The sequence below is a fragment of the Macaca fascicularis genome, chromosome 13 (genome assembly GCF_037993035.2).
Source record: "Macaca fascicularis isolate 582-1 chromosome 13, T2T-MFA8v1.1".
Taxonomy (NCBI): Eukaryota; Metazoa; Chordata; class Mammalia; order Primates; family Cercopithecidae; genus Macaca; species Macaca fascicularis.
Window position 1 is genome coordinate 14,740,608 of NC_088387.1, and position 23,650 is coordinate 14,764,257.

At 54.4% G+C, this 23,650-nt stretch overlaps 2 pseudogenes; one reads left to right on the forward strand and one right to left on the reverse strand.

Moving 5' to 3' along the window:
* The first annotated feature begins 974 nt into the window (after window positions 1–974).
* Window positions 975–23,176, forward strand: LOC135966724 (SH3 domain and tetratricopeptide repeat-containing protein 1-like; annotated as a pseudogene).
* On the reverse strand, window positions 7,512–8,537 carry LOC135966771 (B-cell CLL/lymphoma 7 protein family member C pseudogene; annotated as a pseudogene).
* Window positions 23,177–23,650: the final 474 nt, after the last annotated feature.

The following is a 23,650-nucleotide window of genomic DNA, read 5'->3' on the forward strand; positions in this document are numbered from 1 at the left end:
AGGTAGAATGCAGGGCAGGGTGAAAGGTGGAAGGAGAGAGGTGGGTTGGGAGGCTTTTTTTTTTTTTTAACCTCCTGAGATGGAGTTTTGCTCTTGTCACCCAGGCTGGAGTGCAACGGCACAATCTCGGCTCACTGTAAACTCTGTCTTCTGAGTTCAAGTGATTCTCCTGCTTCAGCCTCCCGAATAGCTGGGAGTACAGGCACCCATCACCATGCTTGGTTAATGTTTTGTATTTTTAGTAGAGGGGTTTCACCATGTTGGCCAGGCTGGTCTTGAGCTCCTGACCTCTGATGATCCACCTGCCTTGGCCTACCAAAGTGCTTGGGATTACAGGCATGAGCCACTGTGCCTGGCGATTGGGAAGCTTTTGCAGTAACTCAAAGTGCTATGATGAGGGCTGGACCTGGTTGGAAATGATGAGGAAGGTGAGAAGTGGTTAGGTCTGGCATATATATTGAAAGGAGAGTTTAAATGGGTTGGATGACAAGAGAGAGAAAAAGAAGTTTTCAGGATGATGTCAAGGATTTTGGCCTGAGTAACTGGAAGACTAGAGATGCTGTTATTGGGATCGGGAAGACTATGGGAGGAGTGGGTTATAGCAGGGGGAATCAAATGTGTTTTTGGCATGCTAAATTTGAGGTCCAAAAAGAGATGTCAAGAAGTGTTGGCTGGTCGCGGTGGCTCACGCCTGCAATTCCAGCACTTTGGGTGGCTGAGGTAGGCAGATCACCTGAGGTCAAGAGTTCGAGATCAGCCTGATAATTATTAAAATCGATCATTGATGTTTACTAATTAATCATATTATTGCTCCTAATACTGCAGGGGGTGTACACCTACCTGTGGTGTTGTTCCTAATATCCAGGGACAGAGAACATGATCTTAGTTTTAATATCACAGTAGGTGTACACTCACCCTGTGATACTGATCCTAATATCCAGGGGGTAGAGTATGACATGACTCCCAACATAGCAATGAATGGACAGCCACCCGGTGACATTGCTCCTAATATTCATGGAAGAAGCACATGATATTACTCCCAATATCGCAGGGAGGGTACAGCTCTTCTGTGATATGGTTCCAGTATCCGGATGGGGAGAGGATGATAATAGTTCCAGTATCGCAGGCTGTGTTCACCCGCCCTGTGATATTGTTATGAGTATCCTGGAAGGGATATGACTCCCCATAGAGCAGGAGGCGTACATCCAGCCTGGGATATTGTTCATAATATCCATGGAGAGGAGAGGCTGATATTACTCCCAATATGGTAGGGGGTGTACATCCACCCTGTGATATTCTTCTTAATATTCCAAGGCTGAGAGGATGATATTACTCCCAGTATCGCAGACACCGTACACCCCCGAGTGATACTCTTCCTGATATCCAGAAGGGGAGAAGATGGTATTAATCCCCATATCGCAGGAGGTGAACACCTACTCTGATATCTTTCCTAGTATGCATGGGGAGAGGGGATAATATTATTCCCAATATTGCAGAAGATGTACACGCCCCCCCGTGATATTGTCCTTAATATTCCAAGGCACAGAAGACGATGTTACTCCCAATATCGCAGAAAGTGTACACCCCCCAGTGATGTTGTTCCCATGATCCAGGAGGGAAGAGGATGATATGACTTTCAACCGTTGCACCCTGCAATGCTCTCACCCTGCAACACCGACACCAGCTCAACCTGACATGGGAGCAGAGGTGCTGGCTGGGGGTGTTCATTGCTTCTCTTTTCTCCCTTGCCAGACTCAGTAGAGGAAGCTGAGACCGAACAGCCACAGGAACAAGGTGGGTTTTGCCAGTGGCTCAGGCTTCCTCTGGTTATGAGTTGGGCCTTGGGGTAATGCCGGGGGAGGGGACAGAGCTGAGTACAGTGGGCATTGGATGCGACAGTCACCCCTCTGTGGTGCGGGCTGGGGGCTTGGGGGACGTCGCCTGAGGTGGGCCTGAACCTCCCGTCTACTCTGGCACTGGAGGCTGTGGGGTCCCACACTTCTTCCAGTGAACATGCTGACCCCCGCCTGGTCCCCGACCGAGGTGGGGCATCCTTTCCACTGCTGGGGCCCACACGTAGCTGTGGGTTCCTTTTTCATGACCTGGAGAAGCTGCAGCTTGCCCTGTGCTCTGCCTCAGAGATGGGAGGCCACACAGCCCTCAGCGGGGAGCAGAATTCAGAGCCTTAGGTTGCAGGGGCCTCGACTGAGGTCCCTGAAGGGTCTGCTCCTTCCTGAGGGGCTGATTCAGGGAGGCCCTCCCGTCTCCCCTATGCGACTCTGTCGCTTCCCCTCACACAGGGCCCGCATGTGGACAGCCTGGTGATGTGGATGCACCAAGGGCCCTTGGAAGTTCCCTGGGAATGGGATCCATCCCAGTACATTTGGGATGCAGGCACAAGGTCCCAGAGGAGGCCCGGGAAGCCAGTGGGGAAGGGAAGGCTGTTGTAGGTTTGCCTCGGGGAGGGGGTGGTTCCACTCTCTGCCAAAGTCTCTGGAGCAAAGGCACGTGGCTCTCCAGCTGCCCCGGAGGCCAGGGTAGTGGCTGGGAGGGGCTGTGTGCCTCTGCCGGGTGGGGGAGATTTCTTAGCTCATCTAGTGTAGTCAAGTCACATTTGCCTCTAAATCATATTTATTTATTTTTTTAATTCCAAGGCTTTACAGATGAATAAGGAGACAGTTTGTATTGAAAATAGTTTTTACATGTGAGCTTGAAACAGAGAGTCTGTTTAAATCTAGTTTTTTCCTTCCCAGTAATGCCTCCTTTCATCCCAGGTGTTCCAACAGGAAATGCGCTTGTTTGCTCACCTCTGGGAGGGGGCTTTGGCTAGGAATCCACCAAAGCCAGCAGACACCAGTGGGCTGCTGGAGCAGTCTGGCCTTTGTTAACCCTTTAGGAACTGTGGGCTTCAGGTTTTCAGACCATCCAAGGTGAAAGTGGCCACAGGGGCCTGGAAGCTTTCCCATCCTTCCTGCAGGGATGGTCCGTTTCCCTGCACGGAGCTGGGTACATGGGTAAAACACCCCTGTCCTGTGCCGTCGGTGGCTTTACCAATTTTGCATAGCAGCTTTTGAGCTGATCCATAGCTCTGATTGGCTGTTGAGGATTTCATGGATTCCTGTACCCCACCGGGGGGCCCAACATGCTGACAAAAGTTACATTTGTAGTTGTTGTGCTGCATATACATGGGTCCAGTTAGAAGGCTTTGATTCTTTCTAAAGGGAAAGGCATCTCTGAGGGATCACTGAGCTGACATAGTCTCCTAAAACCATGCTGTGAGGTGGCGACAAAGCAGGACAGAAGGGTGATTTTGTAGGAGAGTCGGGCCACGGGCCTGCGTGTTCTGTGTGTCCCCGGAGTTCGTACGTGCTCCAGACCCCGGGTTTGCCTTGCGCATAATTCTCAAGGGCTCATGGCAAGCTGCGCCAGGGACACAGAGGACGGGGATGCGGGGATCCTGCCCCAAGTGGACCAAGGACTCACTGTTGGACTCTAATCTGTCTAGGTGTTTTTGTGACTTGCAGAAATACCTCCACCTTGCCTGGGCCTGGAGCCACAGGAGACCCTGCCGAAGGTGAAGAATGTTCTGGAACAATGCAAGACCTGCCCAGGCTGCCCCCAGGAGCCAGCGTCCTGGGGTCTCTGTGTAGCATCCAGCAACGTGAGCTTGCAGGACCCCGAGGAGCCCTCCTTCTGCTTGGAAGCTGAGGACAACTGGGAGGATCCAGAGGCCCTGAGATCACTGCTGCTGTTCCTGAACACCTCTGGATTCAAGGCCGGCTTCTGTGGCCTGTACAACGTGGCGCTGCCATGGCTGAGCAGCATGTTCAGCAGCTTTAGCGACGAGGAGGAGCTGACTGGGCGCCTGGCACAGGCCCCAGGGGCGGCCAAGAAAGGTGGCCTCCTCATGGCCCTGGCCAGGCTCTGCTTCCTCCTGGGGCGGCTGTGCAGCAGGAGGCTCAAGCTGTCCCAGGCCCGGGTGTACTTGGAGGAAACACTGGGGGTCCTGGAGGGCAGCTTTGGGGACCTGTTCCTGGTGGTGGCTGTGTACGCCAACCTGGCCAGCATTTACTGGAAGCAGAACCAGGAGAAGTGTACACAGGTGGTTCCCAAAGCCATGGCCCTGCTCCTGGGGACGCCCGGCCACATCTGCAGCACCGAGGCAGACGGGGAGCTCCTGCAGCTGGTGCTGCAGTGGGCGGTGGGTGGCCAGAGCCAGCAGGCCTAGGCCCGGGCCTGCTTCCTGCTGGCCAGGCACCACGTGCACCTCAAGCAGCCTGAGGAGGCCCTGCCCTTCCTAGAGCAGCTGTTGTTTTTGCATAGGACTCGGGAGCCCCAGACGCTGCGTGGCTCTCAGACTGCTGCCTACTCCTGGCTGACATCTACAGCCGCGAGTGCCTGCCCCACCTGGTGCTGACCTGTGTCAAGGTGGCCTCATTGAGGACACAGGACTCGCTGGCTGGTTCGCTGAGGAACGTGAACCTGGTGCTCCAGAACGCCCTCCAGCCCCACAGCCTCCCCACCCAGACTTCCCACTACCTCAGGCGAGCGCTGGCCTCTCTAACCCCAGGCACAGGCCAGGCACTGCGCGGCCTTCTCCACGCCAGCCTGGCCCAGCCGTACAGCCACCATGGCTACCATGGCCCAGCCATCACCTTCATGACACAGTCGGTGGAAACCAGTGCTGTTGCCGGAGTCCGTGCCATCGTGGACCCCCTGGTGGCCCTGGCCTGGCTGCATGTGCTTCATGGGCAGAGCCTGGTGGCCCTGAACATCCTGCAGTCTGTCCAGGATGCAGTGGTAGTCAGCGAGGACCAGGAGGGTGTGATTGCCAACATTGGTGGCCGTGGCTCTTAAGAGGACGGGACGGACGAGGCAGGCAGCCGAGGGCTACTACCACGCCCTATGGGTGGCTTGGGACCTGGGCCAGCGGAGGAACCAGGCAGTGTTGCTGGCCAACTTTGGCACCTTGTGCCTGCACGCGGGTGCCAGCAGGCTGGCCCAGCACTACCTCCTGGAGGCTGTACGTCTGTTCTCGAGGCTTCCCTGTGGGGAGTGTGGCCGGGACTTCACCCACATACTCCTGGGCTACCTCTTCACCCGCCAGGGTCCGGCCCAGCAGTGCAAGGGCTGCTACGAGTGGGCCCTTCTGGTCGCCGTGGAGATGGACCACGTGGAGAGTGAGTGCCCCAGTTCCTCCTGTGCGCCTTCTGGGACCACTTGGGTCAGGGCACACCTAGGGTTTGTGATTCGGAAACAAGTGGTGGTTTTTCCACCATCGAAAGTGCTGAGTCATGGCCAGCAGCAGATGTTGGCAAACGCCCTGGAGATGTTGGAACCGAACTGTCGATTCCTTCCTGGGCAGGGGTCGCCGCGAAGGATCACCGACACGAGATTCACAGCAGAGAGTTATTTATTACTAGCGCGCTAGGGTCCCAAGCTCTAAGTTGGCCCTGGGACCCCGACTGCTTGTTACAGGCTGTTTATATAGGCAAACACAAGTTCAAACATAGCTTAGGGCGCGAAATTCAAACAAAGCTTTAGGCGCGTGGTAATTGGGTCTGTCTATGGCCTGAGCAAGGTGTCTTGTTCTAATTGGTTAGAGCAGGACCTTATGAGGTTTTTTCCTGGAGTTGTTGATTCCGGGAACTTCGAGGCAGGGTGGGACCCCCGGAATTGGCAGGGTGGGACCCCATGAGGTTGTTTCCCGGAATTGGCAGTGTGGGACCCTATCAGGGTGGGACCCTATTGAGGCAGGGTGGGACCCTATCCAGAGCCACCTGGTGTTAATTTTTTAAGTTTTTTTTTTTTTTTTTTTTTTTTTTATGAGGCCTAGTTTCTAAGTTTTATGCGGCCTAATTTCATTCCCTCCTCTTTTTGTGTCAGAGGCTCAATCTTGAGCCTCTTCTTCAGTCCTGAGGGTCTGGTATTGTTGGGTCAGAACTATAGCATGTACTATGTTTATTTTATTTTTAATAAGGGTGAGTAAGCGGTTGAGTATGTATGGCCTGAAAGTCAGGATGAGCGTGAGCAGGATGAGGGGTCCTAAGATGGTGGAGATTAGGGTGCTAAGCCAAGGGGATTGGTTGTACTAATTTTTAAACTAACTTTGTTGAGATTTTCTCTTTTTTTTTTCTTGTCTAATCTTTTTCTTAGTTTTGCCATAGAATCTTTAACTATTCTTGAATGATCTGCATAAAAACAACATCGCTCTTTCAGGGCTGCACAGAGCCCGCCCTCTTTCAGAAAGACAATTTCTAGTCCTTGTCGGTTTTGTAATATAACTTCAGACAGAGAAGTCAAGGACTTTTCAAGTTTTGTGATAGATTGTTTTATGGCTCTAAGGTCTTTATCTATGGCTACTTTAAGTTGTTGCAGATGATGGTTATCATGCACTAGGGCTGCTGTCCCGGTCTTAACTCTAGCCGCTACCTTAATTCTTAACATGTCGGCGAGGGTGAGGGAGATTAAGGGCGGGGAAGTGCTTTGAGGAGCTTTTAGTTGGGGCTTCCCGCGGCTGATGGACACCTTTCTAGCCTGTCCTTTCTATTCTTGTCTATCCTGAGGAGTCTCTAATAGGACTCCTGTGGGACCAGTAAACCGGGGGCCTGTGTCTTTTATCTTTCCTGATATATATATATATATATATATATATTTTTTTTTTTTTAGGTTGAAATAGAGGTCTGGAAACCAAGTCTTTATAGGAGCATTCTCGGAGGTCTTATTTAAGACCTCTTGATTATTAAAATTAATTATCTGTCAGGTCAGGCTAAATGGCCGGTGGGGGGTTAGCGTCAAAAACTATACTAGAGACGGCGCAGGGAAGAAGGGCAAACAATAAGCAAGGAGTTAGATACGAGAGAGTCTTATCTTGAGCGGGTCCGCGGAGCGTCGGAGTTTCCATGTCTTAAGTGGTGTTGGTCCGGACGTCTCTGGAGCAGCCTTGGCGTGGGATGCGTGGATCTAAGTGGAGATTCCGTCAACCTTTATGGCTGTGGGCGTGGTCAGGAGAACAATGTAGGGTCTTTTCCACCGAGGCTCTAGTCCTTGAGTGCGGTGCCGTCTAATGTAGACAGAGTCTCCCACCTGGAAGGGGTGACTGGTCTGTGGATGTCCTGGTTGGTACAGTTCTGCCAAGGGGGCCCAGATTTGGGCCTGTACTGCTTGGAGTCTTTTTAGCCGAGCCTGTAGGTCAGTTTTAGGATCGGAGGGGGAGAAGGAGTTAAGCAAGGTTGACAAAGGGGGAGGTCCTCCGTAGAGGATTTCATATGGAGTGAGCCTAAAACGGTTAGGTGTATTTTGGGCCCTTAACAGAGTTAAGGATAGGAGGCATCTCTAATCTTTTAAACCAGTCTCTAAGGTCAATTTGTAAGGGTCTCTTTTATTGTTTTATTTATTCTTTCTACCTGTCCTGAGCTCTGGGGTCTATAGGCACAATGTAATTTTCAATTAATCCCCAATATCCTGGCGAGCCCCTGACTTACCTGAGAAACGGAGGCCGGCCCGTTATCTGACTTAATTACCTTGGGAAGTCCGAATCTAGGAAAGATCTCTTCTAAAATTTTCTTGGCTACTATGTGTGCCGTTTCTTGCCGGGTGGGGTAGGCTTTTACCCATCCTGAAAAGGTATCTACAAACACCAGTAAGTACTTATATCCAGCATAGTGAGGTTTTACTTCTGTGAAGTCTATTTCCTAATAGACTCCTGGGCTGTTACCACGAGTTCGTTTCCTTTCTGGCACTTGGGTAGCCCCAGCGTTTACCTGCTGACAGACCTTACAGGCAGATGTCACTTGTTCTACGAGGGTACTTGCCTTTGGGATTAGAAAGTCAGTTTTTTCAATCAGTAATTTTAGCTTTCGATTACTCAAGTGTGTCCAGGCATGCATCTGCTGGATCATTGCCAGGGCCTCCTTGGTCAGCATTGGGGGTTCGTCAGTGCTGCCAGCAGTTATGCCCCCGGGATTTTTCTCTTGGCCCAGCCGTGGGGGCTGAGCCTCCTCAGGGACCCCTTCTGGGGGTCCGGCAGGTGACACAGGGCGGCTGGGCTGGGAGGTGCCCCCAGGACTGGGCTCTGTGCCTTTTTGCAGGGAACCTTCCGAATGGAAACTCTGGTTGCTGTTCTCATCATTGAGATCCAGCAGGATGAGAGGGCCACCCCCTTGGGGACTGGCGCCCCTGCCCCGACGTTCCCAGCCACGGGATCTCTTTGCCCCGCCACCTGCCCGCCTTCGCTCCTCCTCCTGGGGGTCCACCACTGGCACTCACTTGAAGATATGAAGGGAAGTGTCGCCCACAGTCACTCATTGCTTCTTCCATTTCCGGACCTTCTCGATGGTCGCCATTACCTTCTTGATGTCATCTTCGGCCCGGCTCCGGGTCTCGGCCCGTACGGTCCGGCCGGCCATGCTGGCGGGGCTGGGGCTGGAGCCGAGCCCGCGGCAGGGCCGCCTCCCGTCCGGCGGGCTCAGGCTCGGTGCCAGGCCCGGGCGCCGCGCTCTCGGCCTGCCGTCCCCCCGGGAGTTGGCCGCGCCCTCTTTCGTCCTTAACGCCTCCGCGAGTCCCCTGTTCTTTGCAGTAGGCACACTGGTCTTTTTCCACTTTTGGCCGCCTCCACTTCTCTCCTTCTCTCCCTGGTCCTTTCTCTCTCACAACTGCCGCCAGGATTTTTGTTAAATGCTTATCCTTTACTCGGTTCTTACGATCCTCTCGCTCTATCTGTTCCTTCGCTAACCTGGCTTCCCTTTCCTCGGGGGTTTCTTTCTTATCTTGGCCAAATTTGTGGGGCGCTTTCCTGCCCCTTTGAGACCCGCCAACAGAGCCTGGCGATAGATTTGGAGACTCTCCCTACCTGGTGCCGTTTCATAGTCCTAGTCTGGGCGGGTGAGGGGAAATCCCTCGTCTATTTTATTGGGAAGTTGGGTTGGGAGGCCTCCTGGTCCTGGCACATTTTTCCGGGCCTCCAGGAGGACTTGCTGCCTTTCTTCAGTGGTTAGGAGGACCTGCAAGAGTTGCTGGCAATCATCCCAAGTGGGCTGGTGAGTGAGGAGAATGGATTTTATTAACGAGGTTAGGGCCTGGGGGTCTTGGGAAAAGGAAGGGTTATGGGTTTTCCAGTTGTAGAGGTCAGAGGCAGAGAAGGGCCAGTACTGGACAGTGACAGTACGGAAGGGAAAAAGGGAGGATTGCTAAGTGGAAGGGCCTTCTGGGTCCTCAGTCCGCCGCAAGCGGAGACGAGGAGGTGTCGGCGGCGGCGTCCGAGGGGTGAGTTTGGGCGGGGCTGGAGAAGGAGACGGGGTGGAGGGAGGGGCCGAGGGAGAAGTTGGAGAAAGGGTAGGGGCCGAGGCGGTAGAGGAAAGAGCTGGGGACAAGACAGGGGGCAAGGGTGAAGCGTAAGGTGGAGGTCCCAGAAGGGGGTTCATCTGGGAGGACTGGCTTATGCGGGTCCGGATTCCGATTCTTTGGGGCTTCTAAGGCAAGGAGGGTAGATTGGGATGGGGAAGGGGAATGGAGGAAGGGTTTCACCCAAGAGGGAGGATTTCGGACCAGATCCTCCCAAATAATTATGTAGGCCACCTGGTCCTGGTGTCCGAGTGGCCCAGGATCCATCACTGTTGCTTTAACCTGTAAGATAATTGGGAGGTCAAATGTTCTGTCCCGGGGCCACCCAACATGGAGGGTAGGCCACTTGGACGAGCAGAATTTTCGCCATCGCCCCTTACGGACTTCTATGGAGAGGTTGTGGGCTCGAGCCCGAACGTCAGGGAAGTGAGTCAGGGTCAGAGACAAAGGAGTCGTCAACGTCTGTCTTATTTCGTCCACGTATAACAAGGACAAAACGAAAGTAACAAAAACAAAGACCAGACAAGTAAGGAGAAGCCGCGCGGCCAGAGAGTGGCGCCACAAGATCACAAAATATTCAGACGGCAGGGGCGACCTGCCTACAGATTTGAGGAGGCTGACTGAGTCGTCAGCCTTCTCCCAGACTACCGCCAGGGCGTCCCCCGGGGCGGAAGTGGGAAGGTGCTGGACACGTCTGTCCCCCTTCCCCACTTAATTCAGAAGGAGTACTCCCCAGAGTTCAGAGTTAGCCGGCAAGACAGACAGAACAAAACGAAAGTACCTGGTAGGTCCGTTCAGTCAGCAGTCCGTGGCCCGGGCCAGATGGGTCTCCGCCGGATGGGTCGGGGGTCCTCGGACGACCACACTTCCTGGCCAACGCACCAAATGTTGGAACCGAACTGTCGATTCCTTCCTGGGCAGGGGTTGCCGCGAAGGATCACCGACACGAGATTCACAGCAGAGAGTTATTTATTACTAGCGCGCTAGGGTCCCAAGCTCTAAGTTGGCCCTGGGACCCCGACTGCTTGTTACAGGCTGTTTATATAGGCAAACACAAGTTCAAACATAGCTTAGGGCACGAAATTCAAACAAAGCTTTAGGCGTGTGGTAATTGGGTCTGTCTATGGCCTGAGCAAGGTGTCTTGTTCTAATTGGTTAGAGCAGGACCTTATGAGGTTTTTTCCTGGAGTTGTTGATTCCGGGAACTTCGAGGCAGGGTGGGACCCCCGGAATTGGCAGGGTGGGACCCCATGAGGTTGTTTCCCGGAATTGGCAGTGTGGGACCCTATCAGGGTGGGACCCTATTGAGGCAGGGTGGGACCCTATCCAGAGCCACCTGGTGTTAATTTTTTAAGTTTTTTTTTTTTTTTTTTTTTTTTTTTTTTTAATGAGGCCTAGTTTCTAAGTTTTATACGGCCTAATTTCAGAGACAGGCCGTTCCCATGCAGGGCCAGGCCCTCTGTGCCCTACTGAAGCAGCCAATTTTTCCTGGTTTGCCCAGGGACCATCCTGCCTTGAGCATGGAAAGTCCTGCATGCTGGGAATCCCTAGACATAACCCTGGGATCAAGGCATGTTGTGCTGAGCTGGGACTTGGGGCCCCTCCATGAGCCAGGCTCTGAACGCCAGTTCTTGTGCCTGTGTTTGCTTGGAATCTCGGCAGCCCTGTGTACCGGTCATCCCACTTCACAGAGGACACGGGGCGGGTGATTGCCCAAAGCCACAGAGCAGTTCACGCAAAAGCAGCTTGTGCTGAGTGTGCCAGGCCACACCCACAATGGGGCTTGTGGGGTCCTCGGGAGGGAGGTGCTGAGCGTGGGAATGTGAGCTTCAGGCCAGAGAAGCCACAAAAGGGTGAGTGGCGTGATGGCGGGGCAGCACTTGGCCCCGGATGAGGGAAGCCTCTTTAGTCTGGGACCAGAGGGTTGAGAGGATTTAGTCAAGTAATAGGTGTGGATGAGGGGCTGGTAGTGTAGCCTGTGTGAAGGCCCAGGGGTGAGAGAGTGGGGGTGAGTCAGCGAGGATGGGTGGGGTTTGAGTGGTGGTGAGTGAGCGGGAGTGTGAGTGGGGATGAGTGGGGTGTGAGTGGGGGTGAGTGAGCAGGAGTGTGAGTGGGGTGTGAGTGGGGTGTGAGTGGGGGTGAGTGAACGGGAGTGGGAGCGGGGATGAGTGGGGTGTGAGTGGGAGTGAGTGAACGGGAGTGGGAGCGGGGATGAGTGGGGTGTGAGTGGGGGTGAGTGAGCAGGGCTTATGCAGGGAGGTGCAGAGTTGGGAGTAGGTGGGCTGGGTGCTGGATAGTGAGAAGCTCTTCTGGAGAGCTAAGCAGGGTCTGGGGCCTCAGGCTGTGGCTTGGCCTTTTCCCCAAGAGCACTGGGGAGCCATGGAGTGCTATCGAACAGTCAGTGCAGACCGAGCAGTGAACGGACAGTAGGTGGGCAGGGCTGTCCGAAATGTAGGCCGCAGAGAATAGATGAGGAAGTTGAGTGCAGGGAAACGGCTGAGACAAGGGATACTGTTGACTCCCCTCTGCCTTGCAGCGCTTTGTCATGGCATAGTGAGACTACTCAGAGGTGCCTCCTGTGGCCTGGACCAGAGCTCCAGGGGCTGTGCCCAAATCTGAATGTGCTCATTTCCCAGCACAGGCCTGGCACCCACTCTTGGCCCTAGGAGGGATGAGATTTTGGAAAGGACCGTGTGAAGGGGCCCCGGTCCCACACATCTGCCCAAGGAGGGTTGGGGGGGTCAGACCCAGGCTTCTTCCCCAGGGGCATTCTGTGACTGGAAGGAGACCCTCCAAGAACCCAGCGCCCCAGCCCCCGCTGAAGCCTCCGGTGGCTCCTGGCACAATAGCCTGTGGCACCTCCTCCTACGAGGCCCTCCCCTGGGTGCTGGGGGATTCAGACTTGGAAATGCAGGCCAGGGAACGGGGATCATGCTTCCCCGTCTCCCCACCCTGCGCTGAACGGTCGAGGAGACCGAGGGCGGGGCTGACACCCCACATGCTTCCTTGGGGTCATTTTTGAGTCACTTTCGGTAGTTTGTGTCCTTCTAAGAGTTTGGCTGTTGTGTCTAGATGGTCTGGTTTCTTGGTGTACAATTGTTCGTAGTGTTTTTATGGAATCCTTTTATTTCTGTCAGGTCGGCAATAATGTTTCCTCTTTCATTTCTGATTTTAGAAACTTGGGTTTGTAATTGTTTATTTATTTTTATTAGAGATGGGGTCTTATCATGTTCTCCCAGGGGGATCTTGAATGCTGGCCTCAGCGATCCTTCCCCCTCGGTCTCACAAAATGCTGGGATGACAGGCGTGAGCCATGGTGCTCAGTCTCTGATTTTAGTCGTTTGTGCCCCATCTTTCTTTTCTTGGTCAGTCTGGTGAAAGATTTGTCAATTTTGTTATTATTTTCAAAAAACCCACTTTTGGTTCTGTTGATTATCTCTTTTGTTTTTCCATTCTCTGTATTTTTACTTCCCATTTCCACTCTCACGTTTATTATTTTCTTCCTTTTATTCACTTTGGGTTTAGTTCATTTTCTAGTTTCTCAAGGTGGAAAGTTAGGCTTTTGATTTGAGATTTTTCTTCTTTCTTTGAATGTAGACATTTACAGTTATAAATTTCCCTTTCAGCACTGCCTTAGCTACATCTTGGTGTTTTTGATACACTGTGCTATTTTTTTTCTTTTTAAAGTTTTGCTCTATTGCCCAGGCTGGGTTGCAGTGGTGCAGTCTTGGCTCACTGCAACTTCTACCCAGGTTCAAGTCATTCTCATGCCTCAGCCTCCTGAGTAGCTGGAATTACAGATGTGCACCACCACACCCGGCTAATTTTTGTATTTTTTTTATAGAGACAGAGTTTCACCATGTTTCCCAGGCTGATCTCAAACTCCTGGACTCAAGCGATCCTCCCGCCTTGGCCTCCCACAGTGCTGGGATGAGAGGCGTGAGACACCGTGCTGGCCCGGGCTGTGCATTTGTTTGTATTCTTTTCAAATTAATTTTCAGTTTCCCTGATGGTCTCTTCTTTGTCTCACTGGTTGTTTAGGAGTGTGTAGTTTCCACATATTTTTGAATTTCCCACGTTTCCTTCACTGTCGATTTCCAGTTTCGTGCCAGTACAGCTGAAGAACACCTCTGCTTTGGTCTCGGTCCTTCTCCCTTCACCGAGGCTCATTTTGTGGCCTGGCACATGGTCTGTCATGGGGAATGTCCCATGGGCGCTCAAGAGGACTGTGTATTCAGCTGTTGTTGGGGGGCGTGTGTGACAGATGTCCATTTGGCGTACCTGGTTTCCAGTGTTAATCTTCGGAATGTTTCTGACACTAGAAAATCAGAAGCTTTCCACCGTTCCCAGCGCCCTGGCTTTGGGAGAGGCCAGCGAGCCTGTGGGTTTGGAGCCTGGTTGCATGAGAGAAGCATGTGTGGAAATGCCAGGGGCCGGCTTTGAACCCCATTCCCCCAACATGATGCCATGTGTGGCAGACATGACGCTTGGCTTTGCTCTCTCAGGGTTCCATCTGCGACAGGGGCTACTTGTGCCCCTGGTCTCATCATCTCAGGCTGAAGACGGCCCTGGTCCTGGCCAGAGGGGCTTTGTGAAGCAGAAATAGATGGCCTGGTGCAGGGGCCGAGCCTGGCCAGGACCTTGGCCCTGGGAGTTGTAAAGAAGGCCAGCCTGGGCCGGGCGCGGTGGCTCACGCCTGTAATCCCAGCACTTTGGGAGGCTGAGGCGGGCGGATCACAAGGTCAGGAGATCGAGACCACGGTGAAACCCCGTCTCTACTAAAAATACAAAAAATTAGCCGGGCGCGGTTGTGGGCGCCTGTAGTCCCAGCTACTCGGGAGGCTGAGGCAGGAGAATGGCGTGAACCCGGGAGGCGGAGCTTGCAGTGAGCCGAGATCGCGCCACTGCACTCCAGCCTGGGCTGGGCGACAGAGCGAGACTCCGTCTCAAAAAAAAAAAAAAAAAAAAAAAGAAGGCCAGCCTGTACCATGAGCATGTGCACCAAGCTGTGCCCATGTCACGGTGTGCTCGGCGCCTGCCCTTGCACAGGTGCATGGCCTGTCTGAGCCCAGGCTCCCCGCCTATGGGGCCCAGGTTCACAGAGGTGTGAAAGAGACAAGCACAGAGCAGGGGCCTCCGAACCCAGCCAGCCTCGCTTCGATGCTGGGAGGCTGACGTCTTCCATTTTGTCTTCTGCCCAGGCCAGCTGCGGGCCGTCCAGCGGCTGTGCTACTTCTACAGCGTCGTCATGCCCAGCGAGACCCAGTGTGTCATCTACCACGAGTTCCAGCTCTCCCTTGCCCGCAAGGTGGCCGACAAGGTGCTGGAGGGGGCAGCTCCTGGAGACCACCAGTCAGCTCTACCGGTCCCTGGGCACCGAGCGGTGAGGGCTGGCTTTGCAGTGGTGGGGGTGTGGAGGGGGGCAAGGGGGTTGGGGGGGCTGGGAGGGGGGCACAGGGAAGCTGGCCCAGGGCCTCCTCAGCCCCTTTCCTTTGGATCATTTGGTTCCTTGGCATCAGATGCTTTGAGCTGGTGGGTCTGGGGTCGTCCCAGGGCTGCTGCTGGCTTGTGAGTCCCAGCTTGAGTCTCCCTTGTTGGGTCAAAGGTCATCTCAACCCCAGCAGAGACAGTACATGCACACTGGGCTGTTCTTCCTACTATGGTGGCCTTTGTCATGTGACCTCTGCCTGCCCCGAGTCTTCACTCCTGGCCTTCATCTGTCCCCTTAAATGTGACCACAGCAGCCACCTGTGGCTTCTCTCCCACAGAAGACAGAGCCAATTGTGTCACCTGCTTCCCTGGGGCAGGGTTTCAAGGTCTCACGTCCCATATGTGGCCCACTGGTCTTCCCCCGAGCATGCTGACCTGGTGGGGTAACCATGGCCCTGGCCACCCCACCCACAGGGCCTGGTGACATTGCTGCAGTCACAGCCCCTCAAGTGTTGGACTTACTGAGAGAGCAGGTAAGGGGCCAGATTCCATGGGGACCCAGGAGACTGGCTCCAGTCTTGGTTTTCACAGAAGGAAAATGGGCCAGTGTGCTAGAGCCATGCTTCTCAAAGTGTAGTCCCTGGACCAGCAGAGCAGCATCCATGTCACCTAGGAGCTTGTGGCAAGTGGGAGTTCTAGGGCCTGCCCCAGGCCTGTGGAGCCGGAAGCTCTAGGGGCAGGGCCAGCAAGCTATAAGGACAGTCCTCCGGGTGACTGTGATGCCTGCACACCTTGAGAACCATCGGCCTAGATAGCCTCTGAACACTAACGGCTCCTGGTGCGTCTGGAGAAGACACAGGCCATGTCTGGGAGGCAGGGGAGATGGACTAGCATACTCCTCCTGCCACAGGGCAGCATGATGCTCGATTCCCTCAGAAGGATGTCCTTCATCTTTCCCATGCCGTGTGTGTTCACCCTGGCCCTCCCAGCAGCCTGGGAAGGGCAGAACACTGCACACACAAGAGGGCCGTTCCCAGTCCCCACATGCCAGATTCATCTGTCACCAGACCCACGGGAGGAGGCAGACTGGTTCCAGGAGGATGAGAGCCCTTGTTCTGACACCTGTGTCTGATTCCAGTGATTCCAGGGCCTACAAATCCGCTCTGGACTACACCAAACGAAGTCTGGGCATTTTCATTGACCTCCAGAAGAGAAGGAGGCGCATGCCTGGCTGCAAGCAGGGAAGATCTATTACCTCCTGCAGCAGAGCGAGCTGGTAGACCTGTACATCCAGGTGAGTGGCAAGGGATGCAGGAGGGCCCCTGTGCTGTTCACTCTCTGTCCATCCACCCATCCACTCATCCTTCCATCATCTATTTACCTGTTCATCCTTCCATCCATCCATCATCCATCCATCTGTCCTTTCATCCATCCATCATTCATCCATCCTTTTATCATCCATCTATTCACCTGTCTATCCATCCATTCATCGTTCCGTCATCTATCTGTTTACCTGTTCATCCTTCCATCCATCCACCAACTATCCATCCACCCATTCTTCCATCATCTTCCCATACACCTGTGGGTCCTTCCATCCATCCATCCATCCATCCTTCCATCATCCATCCATTCACCTGTTCGTCTTTCCTCGCATCCATCAGGCATCCATCCATCATCTATCCATCTTTTTATCCAGCTATTCACCTGTTCGTCCATCCATCCATCCTTCCATCTATCTTTCTGTCATCGATCCAACTGTTCATCCATCATTCATTAATCTGTTCACTTGTTCATCTATCCATTCACCTGTTTGTCCATCCATCCATCCTTTCATCCATCCTTCCATTATCCATCCATTCAGCTGTTCATCCTTCTATCCATCCAACCATCTTCCATCCATCCATGATCCATCCATTCACCTGTCCATCCATTCACCTGTCCATTTATTCATTCATCATTCATCTTTTTATCATCCATTCATTCACCTGTCCATCCATCCATTCATTCACCTGTTCATTCATCCATTCACCTGTTCATCCATGCCTCCATCCATCCTTCCATCATCCATCCATTCACCTCTTCATTCTTCCATCCATTCATCCTTTCATCATCTATCTACTCACCTGCTCATCCTTCCATCCATCCATCCTTTCATTATCTGTCCATTCACCTGTTCATCCATCCCTCCATCCATCTTCCATCCATCCTTCCCTCATCCATCCATTTACCTGTTCATTCTTCCATCATCCATCCTTCCACCATCCATCCTTCCATCATCTATCCACTCGCCTGCTCATCCTTCCATCCATCCATCCACCCATCCATCATCCATCCATTCACCTGTTCATCCTTCCATTCATCCATCCATCATCCACTCATCCATCCATCATTCATCCATTCTTTTATCGTTCATCCATTCAGCAACCATCCGTCCACCTGTTCGTCCGTCCATCCTTTCATCCATCCATCCTTCCATCATCCATCCATTCACCTGTTTGTCCTTCCATCCATCCATCATTCATCCATCCATCATTCATCCATCCATTTATCCATTCGTCCATATATCCATCAATCTATCATCCATCCATCCTTCCCTCATCCATCTACTCACCTCCTGTTCATCCTTCCATCATTCATCCATTCATCTATTCATCCTTCCATCGATCCATCCGTCCATTTATCCATCCATACATTTATCCAACCATTCATCCATCATCCATCCCAGTGTCCATTCATCCATCCATCATTCATCCATCCTTTTATCATCCATCCATCCACCCGTGTATCCATCCATTCACTTTTTCATGTGTACATCCATCCATCCATTCATCCTTCCATCATCCATCCATCCATCCTTCCATCATCCATCCACTCACCTCCTGTTCATCCTTCCATCCATCCATCATTCATCCATCTATCCATCCATCCATCCATCCTTCCATCATCCATCCATTCATCTGTTCATGCTTCCATCCATCCATCCATCCATCATCCATCTATCTATTCATTCATCCATCCATTTATCCATCCATTCACCCGTCTATCCATCCATTCATCTGTTCATCTATCCATCCGTCCATTCATCCTTCCATCATCCATCCATTCACCTGTTCATCCTTCCATCCATCCATCATCCATCCTTTCACCCATCCATCCAGCTGTTCGTCCATTCATCCATCCATCATTCATGCATCTACCCACCAATCTACCTATTAATCCATCCCTGCATTCATCTATCTCTCCATTTGTTTATCCATACATTCGTCTATCCACCATCTATCCATCCACATGTACATACATCATCTACCCTCCACCCATCCATACGTTGTCTATCCACGCATACATACATACATACACACATCATTCCACCCACCCATCCATCCATCCATCCATCCAAGCATTAATCTATCCACACACCCATTCATCCATCCATGTGTCTACATCTCCTCATCCATTCATCCATCCACCCACTCATTCCTAAGCCACTGCTGAGCACCTGTTGTGTGCCTTTTCCCTTCCTCCAACTGGTTCCCTCACATCCTCCCCCGGTGGCCAGCATCTTCTCCCTGAGGGCAGAGGCGCGGCCCCTCACAGTGCACAGCACCTGCTGGTATACAGCACATGCTCAAATAATGTGACCACTCAATTAACACACAGAAGAACTTGCTCCAAGCCACATGTGGCACATGTACTTACAAAATGAATCTATCGTAGTGGCTGTTTTCAGAGGCTTTCCCAAACACAGTGTGATCTGGAACAAATTGTGAAGCCCACGAGACTGATGAAGCTTTCATTATTGAGCACCTGCTGTATACCTCCTTGAGCTGAGGAGAGGGATGAAGAGCTTATGGCCAAGAGGGGACCAGGCCCACCCACAAACACTGCTGATGTGGCAACGCAGAAAGGAGCCAGGGGCTGGGCTCCCAGCAATCTGGGGGCCACGGAGACTGGTTTGAGTGCAGGGGGAGTGGGCTAGGGCTAGCCCTGGTGGTAGGATTCACAGGTGTCGGGCTCCTGGGCTGCAGCTGCTCAGTCACTTCCTAGCACTCAGGAGCATCACTTCATTGTCCTCATGCCAGTGGTGGGGGCAGCCCTCAGGCACAGGTTCTGAAAAATGCTCAAGTGTACCTGTACTGTGGGAGAGGAAGGAGCCTGGCAAAGATGCGCGTAGCCACCTCGCCAGGTGTGGGTCTTGAGGGAACTTCTGTCTCCTCTCAGGTGGCTCAGAATGTGGACCTGTACACAGGCGACCCCAACCTGGGGCTGGAGCTGTTTGAGGCAGCTGGAGACATCTTCTTCAATGGGGCCTGGGAGCGGGAGGAAGGCATGTCCTTCTACCGGGTGAGCTGGCCTGTGGGCTGATGTGGGTGGGCCTCAGTGGGGCACCTGGAGGGCTGAGGCACAGGTGTGGCAGGGTAGAGGCCTCCCAAATGGAAGCAGGGCCACCCATGCACATGATGAGTTTCCAAGTGGTCTGACCGGGAATGATATTGACCATGCCCCTGCCTGGGACAAACTCTCGGGGCCTGGACGTGATAATGGCTCTACCCTTGTACCTGATGACCTCAAGCAACCATGAGTGGGAAGTCCTGTCCCCATCTTCCAGATGAGGAAACTGAGGCTCAGAGAGGCACAGGGACATGTCAAAGGACACACAGCATATCAGTGGGAGGCCCAGGTCTGCATGCACCCCGAAGTGGGACGGCTTCTCCCTTCCTCTGAGCTCACGGTGTGGCTCAGCCTTGGGCACAGATCAATGTGGTGTTTTTAGAGCAGAGAGGAGTGCTGGCTCCCCCCAGTCAGACCTCCGGTGCCCAGGTGGGAGAGGCTGGTGTGTGGCTATCGGGTGTAGCTGGATGGGCCTCAGGTGACTCTTCAGCCCCCAACTTGGATGTCTGAACTGTGTGTTATCCCAGAGCACAGAGCTGTGTCGAGGTGCAGGGGTAGCTGGGGTGTGGGAAGCTCCAAGCACGTGTTTGAGCTCTGAGGAGGGCGCTGGGCAAGGTGGGTGCTGCGGGAAACCTGACCCCACCTGCCTGTGTGGTAGGACCGGGCCCTGCCCCGGCAGTGACTACGGGCAACCGCAAGGTGGAGCTGCAGCTACAGCTGTGCAACAAGCTGGTGTCACTGCTGGCCACACTGGAGGAGCCCCAGGAGGACTTGGAGTTTGCTTACATGGCCCTAGCACTCAGGATCACTCTGGGTAAGTCCCCTGAGCCCCCGCCCTGCCAGGACCCACACTTTGCCAGAGCCCAGCCTCCAGGTCTGCAGGCCAGGAGCTGAAACAGCTGCTGGATTTTCCTGGTCTCCTGTCCAGGCAGGCAGATCTGCCCAACTGGCTTCCCCGTCCGGCTGTGGGGCACAGCCCGAGGTCTCTCACGCAGTGCAGAGCTCCCTGCCTGACTGAGCTCTGCCTCCTGTGCCTGTTCCCGCTGCTGACCACAAGGGCCGTCCAGTGTGCCCTCTGCCTTCCAGACATGCCAGGCATCTCGTTGGTCCCTGTATGTGCCAGACTGAGTGGCACATTCCCTTTCTCTTGTGCCCTTCCCACCCTCATCAACCACACGGTTCTCTGGCTGATAAAATCCCAGTTCCCCTTCCAGCAGTCTGCCTCTTAAGGCCGTGCATCCCCTGGTGCTGTGCCAGCGTTGTCTGTACCCCTCCAGAGACAGGGAACCCTAGGCAGGAAACATGCCCCAGCGCCTTGTGCCCCGTGGCCCAGTACACAGTAGGTATGCAGCTGACTCCCCAAGGTAGGGGGCTCTGATCATGACACACCCAGGAGGAGTCGGATGTCACGTCTGTGGGTTGCCTGGAGCCGGGGAGCCCGGGAGCACCTGCACTGCATGGCTTTTGGGCTCCCCTGGTTAAAACCAGTGAGCAAAGGCAGGTGGCTATGTGTAGGCACAGAACTGGGCCATCCAAGTCCGACTTTGCCAAAGCCTCTCAGTAGACAGGGGCAGGCCTTATTAGTTCTGCTTTGCAGATGGGAAAGTGAGTCTGGGAACCTGGAAGGGAATGGCCAGAGCTGCCTGGGTGACCACAGGTGCCTGGAGACAAGCCAGGTGTGCTGCCTGGGATCTGTATACCTGCTCCTGAGGGGCCTGTGCACTCCCTGCCCCAGGGAGCCACATCCTCACACCTGCCCCTTTGGCCTGCACCCCAGGGGACCGGCTGAACGAACGCGTGGCCTACCACCGGCTGGCCGCCCTGCACCACCAGCTGGACCATGGCAAGCTGGCGGAGCACTTCTACCTCAAGGCCGTTTAGCTCTGCAACTCGCCGCTGGAGTTCGACGAGGAGACCCTCTACTACGTGAAGGTGTACCTGGTGTTCGGTGACATCATCTTCTACGACCTGAAGGTAGGTGGGGAGGATCAGGGCTCGGGGTGTTCCTGGCCCCCTTGGAGTGGGATCTCCACCCGGACCCCAGAGGCCTGGGTTCCAGCCTTTCTTAGGAATGGCCCAGTGTCCTCCCTCGAGCTCTACACCCAGCTGGAGGAGCCGGCAAGGTTAGCAGGTAAAACCCAGCTCCCCAGATGGCCAGGCCCCACCCTCAACTCAGTCTCAGCCAGGGAGGCTGCCACATGAGTGGGCAATGGTGGCCTCTGGGTAAAGAAGGGGGATTGTAGTCAGGGGGCCCTCCTGGAGGAGGTGACACCAAAGCTGAGTCTTGACAGTCAAGTGTCAAGGTGCATTTAACAAAGAAAACAGGGTCGGGAGAGTGACATTTCAGAGGACGGCATCATCCTCACATTGAATCCACGTTGCAAGATCCAACCCAAATCCTGGCGCCTCCTCTAGGAAGCCTGCCCAGGGTGCCAGCCTGCACTGAGCAACTCCTTCCTGGAGTCCCGAGACACCTTGAATCTTCACATCACCCAGGAAGGGTGGGGTGGGACCAGTGTCTTACCATTGGGTTCACAGACAGGGAAACCCCAGCTCAGGGCAGGTGCAGTGGGGCGGGGCCCCAGCCAGCCAGGCTGAGGCCTTGTTAGGTCGGGTGTGTCTCGAGGGGAGGTGCTGTGCTCCCTCTGCCCCCAGCCCTATAGGGGTGGAGAGCTGAGATTGGCAGACTGAGACCTGTGGTGTCTCCACCCATCTGCCCAGCAGGCACCGCCCCTCCTTAGCATCACACCAGCCTCGTGTCAGTGCTCCTTACGGGCTGAGGGGCCAGGGCACTCCAGTCCAGGGGCCGAGATCTTGGGGGCCTTAGAACAACATGAGGAGCTGGGGCAGCCCTAAGACCCTGCCCCGTATACCCCACCGCAGGCCTGGGGCTGCCCGGGAGGCCCCCGCCCAGTACTGGCGACACCTGGTGGTTAGACGTGGTTTCTGTGGCCTCCCAAGTCCCAGCCAGACAGGGAGGTGCCAAGTATCAGGCCCAGGGGGACGCTGCTCACCGCTCAGGGGCTCGCCTGGGACCCAGGGGGACGGACCTCCCAGAAGAGGCCTTTATCTCTCTTGGTCAAGCCTGCCGCCCACTCCGCCCGTCCAGGAGAAAGGAAAGCGCTAAGTAGTATCTGAGAGGCCAAAGTCCACGGTTGGGGTCGAGGGACAGAGGCCTCCTTCACCTCCTTCCCATGCACAGCCCTCCTTCCCATGCACAGTCCTCCTTCCCATGCACAGTCCTCCTTCCCATGCACAGTCCTCCTTCCCATGCACAGTCCTCCTTCCCATGCACAGCCCTCCTTCCCATGCACAGCCCTCCTTCCCCATGCACAGTCCTCCTTCCCATGCACAGCCCTCCTTCCCATGCACAGTCCTCCTTCCCATGCACAGTCCTCCTTCCCATGCACAGCCCTCCTTCCCATGCACAGTCCTCCTTCCCATGCACAGCCCTCCTTCCCATGCACAGCCCTCCTTCCCCATGCACAGTCCTCCTTCCCATGCACAGCCCTCCTTCCCATGCACAGCCCTCCTTCCCATGCACAACCCTCGTTCCCATGCACAGCCCTCCTTCCCATGCACAACCCTCCTTCCCATGCACAGCCCTCCTTCCCATGCACAGCCCTCCTTCCCATGCACAGTCCTCCTTCCCATGCACAGCCCTCCTTCCCATGCACAACCCTCGTTCCCATGCACAGTCCTCCTTCCCATGCACAGCCCTCCTTCCCATGCACAGCCCTCCTTCCCATGCACAGTCCTCCTTCCCATGCACAGTCCTCCTTCCCATGCACAGTCCTCCTTCCCATGCACAGTCCTCTGGGCCTCATCGTGACTATGCTGTCAGCACAGGCCAGCTTCCCAGAGGGAGGCCCCCTTGGAATTCCCCAAGGGCGGCTGTCTTTCCAAGGCTACACCCTCTTCCTTGTATAGGAGGCTCTGGACCCAGGGCCCAGAGGAGTGGGAGAAAAAGCCAGGCTTGATGGGACCTGGAAGGCTGGCAGAGAAGCAGGGGTAAATGAGCATCTTTGCCAATTGCCTCTAAAATGGGGTCCCCTGGAGTCTACACATGAGAGTGAGCCCTGGAATAGGGTGGATTAAGTGTTTACTGGCTCACGCTGTCACTCACTAGCTGCCGCACACACTACAGGCACATGGAAATGCACACGCAAATGCACACAGGCACACGCACACGCACACACAGGCGCGCACACACAGACATGCACACACAGACACACACACAGGGACATGCACGCACAGGAACACAAACACGCACATTCACATGCACAGGCACACGCAGAGACATATGTATTGCCTGGCTCCTTCCTGTTTAGTTGGGAAGCCCCCACCCCTTCAGGAAGCCTTTGCCTTCCACCCCCGGCTGAGTCTGGGGCCTCCTGGGCTTCCCTCTTCCACAGCCCGGGCCACCCTGTGTGGTCAGTGTTCACTCCCAGGTCCCTCAGACTGGAAGCAAGGACGTTAGGCTCAACCA